Source organism: Benincasa hispida, chromosome 2, assembly GCF_009727055.1.
Source record: "Benincasa hispida cultivar B227 chromosome 2, ASM972705v1, whole genome shotgun sequence".
Taxonomy (NCBI): Eukaryota; Viridiplantae; Streptophyta; class Magnoliopsida; order Cucurbitales; family Cucurbitaceae; genus Benincasa; species Benincasa hispida.
The window spans coordinates 56,478,647-56,483,170 of NC_052350.1; the positions used below are offsets into that span (position 1 = coordinate 56,478,647).

The 4,524-nt window shown below is 41.5% G+C and overlaps 1 non-coding gene across 1 annotated transcript; it reads right to left on the reverse strand.

Annotated features, from left to right (window-relative positions):
• Positions 1 to 2,373: 2,373 nt before the first annotated feature.
• On the reverse strand, positions 2,374 to 2,480 carry LOC120072432. Its single transcript, XR_005480491.1, has one exon. It is a non-coding gene; the product is annotated as a small nucleolar RNA R71 (small nucleolar RNA).
• Between the last annotated feature and the right edge of the window lie 2,044 nt (positions 2,481 to 4,524).

Below are 4,524 nucleotides of genomic sequence, written 5' to 3' on the forward strand. Positions count from 1 at the left end.
CATAATTTTATGGTGATAACTGACAGAAATGCCAGTTATTATAAGCCTTTTATTTAGAATCATGAGGGCTAATAAGTAGAAAATGCAGTGATAATACTTAGAATTTGCGAAAAAATGAGTTTTGTGTCAATTAGCACCTAGATCCTTATTGACCCTAATATTATGAGTTACTCCATGCCGAAGTGTCTATTTTTATAGCTATCGCAAGAATCAAACGTATGTATTTGAAATAAGCAATCACAGACAAACACATGCGCTGAAGCCAGACGATCGCAAAGACAAATGCATGTGCTGAAGCCAGGCGATCGCAAAGACAAATATATGTGCTGAAGGTTGGATCGTATGTGTCCATTGCATGGAAGTTGTAGTGATCGTATGCATCCAACACATGGAAGTTGCGATGATCAAGCGAATGCGGTGATCAATTGGAAATTACAACCACAGAGTGACGACCATAATAGAAGGACGATCGCAAAACGGGTAGAACGGTTGATGCTTCAGCTAAATCTAGCTCGGACGCATACCTTGGGAGTATCAACAAGATAAGGCGATGTGACATTGCCCATACCGCGAAAAAAGCATCAATGAGCCATAACGCAATCATTATAGCTATCGGCATTTAAACTCTATAAATAGCCTTTTGGACCTTCATTTCAAGACATTCGCGCTTCTGCCTCAAGGCAGAAGTTTGTGATCACAGATGAGAGCTTAAAAGAGATTTCCATTGAGAATTTTTCATCTCCACAGCCCAGATCGAGTGACGATCGGAGCATTCGCCAGAGATAGAGCTCGAGAGAGACATCTCCACCATTCAACCATGGCACCACCGGCAGCCTTGACACAAAGTCCTTCATCTCCCTTCTAATCTCTGTATTGTATTAAATTTTAGCTTGAGATATTAAGATATTTTGTGATCAATGCAAATCTTACTCCTTCATTACCGTCTTCTTCATCATCTTCATCTCTATCATAGTTTTTCTTCAGCGTTTATTTATCAAAGTCAATCGCATGCTTCATCGTGTAGCCTAGAGATAGGACGCATGTAGCAACCCACCGAGAGGTGTGCGTTGTGCAAAGTATAGTGATTTAATCCTCTTTGCTTGGTGAAAGGCTGTGGCAACGCCTGTCTATGGGATGTTGCATTGTTTGTCTATAAGTTAAGTAGCCGCATCTAATTGCCTGAGAAGGAAAGGGATGGAACGCACTAAGCAATGTTCGTATTGTTCCTAGAGATAGGCACAATCTTATGCTTAATGCAACCATGCACTATAGAGATATAGTCATGTGGCTGACCACCTAGAGGTGTGATGTGTTAGTGCAACGAGCTGGGATTACTCGAGCAATTTAAGATAATAAATGTTACTAAGCGTTAATGGTTGTTGTGTCTCTACCTATTCTCATTCCAAGTTTTCTATTGCTCAATCTGTTTAGTTAGGAGTAGGAGTAGTGTGTAAAACATTTAAATCTTCTTCGCTTTATTTTTATTCTTATTCATCGCCTCAAACGCATCACTTCACAAATATTATTGAGTGACAAGTCCCCCTATTCTACCTTGGATTACCCGAGAAACTTGCGTTTGTGTTATACTTGGCGCAAGCGTAAGAAAACTTGTGATAGGAATACGTGGTTATTGCATGCTAAGATTAACTCATCTTCATTCGGACACATGACTTCAGACGCATGGGATCAAACGCATCAGTTTTTGGTGCCGTTGCCGGGGACTACGGTATAGATTGTACTAACATCAAACCTTTTTTATCTTTACAGCTTTCGACCTCTATGCATTGCCAATCCTTCAATAAAGAAAGAAGCAAGCGTCGCATGAGCGAAGGACACGCTCCTGAGCCCAATTATGACCCAGAGGTCGAAAGAACATTTTGCAGAAGACAGAAAAACAAACGTCGACAACAAGAAAGAACTCACAGAATGGTTGAACAACCAGAAGAAAGAGCCGCAAATGTAAACAACATAATGGCAAATCCTATCCTACTGGCAAATGATCCCAATAGACCCATCCGGGACTATGCGTCACCAAACTTGTATGATTTCTCCCCAGGAATCATAAGGCCAGCATTGGATGGATCAAGGTTTGAGATGAAGCCAGTAATGTTACAAATGATACAGACAGCAGGACAGTTTGGTGGACGGCATGGTGAAGATCCGCACGCCCATCTGCAAAGCTTCATTGAAATTTGTAACACTTTTGTGTTCCTTAATAGCTCCGCTGAATAAGTTCGACTCAAGCTATTTCCATTTTCACTATGCGATAAAGAAATAAAATGGGCATACTCCTTCGAACCAGGAGAGATAACTTCATGCGAGAGGGTTGTGGAAAAGTTTATGAAGAAGTATTTCCCTCCCACAGAGAATGCCAGAAGAAGGAAGTTAATCACAAATTTTGAACAAGAAGAAGACGAATCGCTCAGTGATGCATGGGCGAGGTTCAAGAGATTAGTGTGTGATTGCCCACACAATGGATTGCTGGATTGCCTCCAAATGGAGATTTTCTATCATGGACTAAATCCCGCATTGCAGACAGCTGCCAATGCGGTAGTAGTAGGCGGTCTGTTGGAGAAAACTTATGATGAGGCAAAGAACATTCTTGATCGCATAAAAAAAAATCATGAAGATTGGCAAGAAAGCGATCAACGAGTAAAACCTAGAGAAGGTAACACAAATAATGGTGCCATCGCATCTTTGCAAAATTAGATGAATGCGATGATAAATTTGTTACAAGACATCACAATAAACAATCCCGGAGTGCAGAGAGGGCAAGTCAACGCGATAGAACAGACAAGCACCAGCTGTGCTACATGTGGAGAATCGCATCCAGTTGAAGAGCGTCCACGAAATCTGCAGTCAATCTACTTCGTTAAAAACAATCCTTTTTCAAACACGTACAACCCCGGGTGGCGAAACCACCCTAATTTTGCTTGGAAAAATAACCAACAACAAGGCTATTAACCTATGGCACAAAAAGAAGGACCACCAGGATTTTTTCAAAAAAACTAACGGTCAACAGCAACAGCAAGCCAGCAGCTCTCAAACATTGCCATCATCCTCTCTAGAGAACCTATTAAAACAGTACATCGAAAAGAATGAGACGGTCCTCCAGAACCAGGCGACTTCCATCCGTAACTTGGAAATCCAAATAGGACAGATTGCGGGAGAGCTGAAAAATAGACCACAAGAAACGCTGCCGAGCTCAACTGAGCTCCCACGAAACCCAGGGAACACAGGGAAAGAACACTGCCAAGCAGTCACCCTGAGAAGTGGAAAGACATCGGCGGAAGTTAGGAAGGAGTCTAGCAGGACCGTCTCAAATGCGATGGAATCAAAGAAGCCGTTGCCGCAAACTGAGTTGGAAGAGCCCAAGATTATGGAACCTGAAGTTGCGACCACCTCTAAGCCTCCAGACCATGGAAGAGTAAAAGTACAGCTACGCCCCTTCCCTTAGAGACTGAAAAAGAAGCAAAACAATGAAGGTCAGTATCATCGCTTCATGGAAATATTAAAACAACTACACATCAATATTTCATTTACAGAAGTGATAGAGCAGATGCCGAAATGTGCCAAGTTTTCTTAAATATATGGTGTCGAAAAAGAGAAGCACAGGAAAATTCGCCACGGTAACATTAACACAAGAATCAAACACTATCATCCCACTGAAGATGCGCAACCCAGGCAGCTTTACGATACCCTGCTCAATAGGAGGGATCTACATCGGTCAGGCATTATGTGATTTTGAGGCAAGCATAAAGTTAATGCCCCTTTCAATCTTCAAACAATTGAATGTAGGACAGCTGACACCCATGACGATGACTCTCCAACTTGTAGACAGGTCCTTGGTACACCTTGAAGGAAAGTTGAAGGATGTCTTGGTCATAATCGACAAATTCATTCTATCTGCAAACTTTATCATTCTAGATTATAAAGCAAACAAAGATGTGCCAATCATATTGGGACGACCATTCTTGTCTACTGGCCGTGCTCAAATAGACGTGCACAAGGGAGAGATCACAATAAGCATCAATGGAAAGAAGCTCAGGTTTAACATCATCAAGGCAATGCAGTTTCCAGAAGATGAAGGCCTAACAGATTCTAACGATGAATACACTTGTGATGAAGATTTGGAGTCCGAAGAAGAAGACGAAGAAAGAGAGGATTCGACAGCATGCTTGGAAACCTACCATGTAATAACAGAGACAATGAACATTGAAGAAAAGTTGAATTTTAATGAAGAGAGAAAAACACAGAAACCTTCCTTAGAGTAACCACCTACACTAGAGCTGAAAAATCTACCAAATCATTTGAAGTACGTTTTCCTTGGCCAGAATGAAACCTTGCCAGTAATAATATCCTCTACATTACCGGAAGAAAAAGAAAATGCACTACTCAATATTTTGAAGAAGTATATTAAAGCAATCGGATGGACACTAGCAGATATCAGAGGTATTAGCCCGACGTACTGCATGCACAGAATTTGGCTCGAAGAAAACCAGAAAGGCTCTATAGAACCTCAAT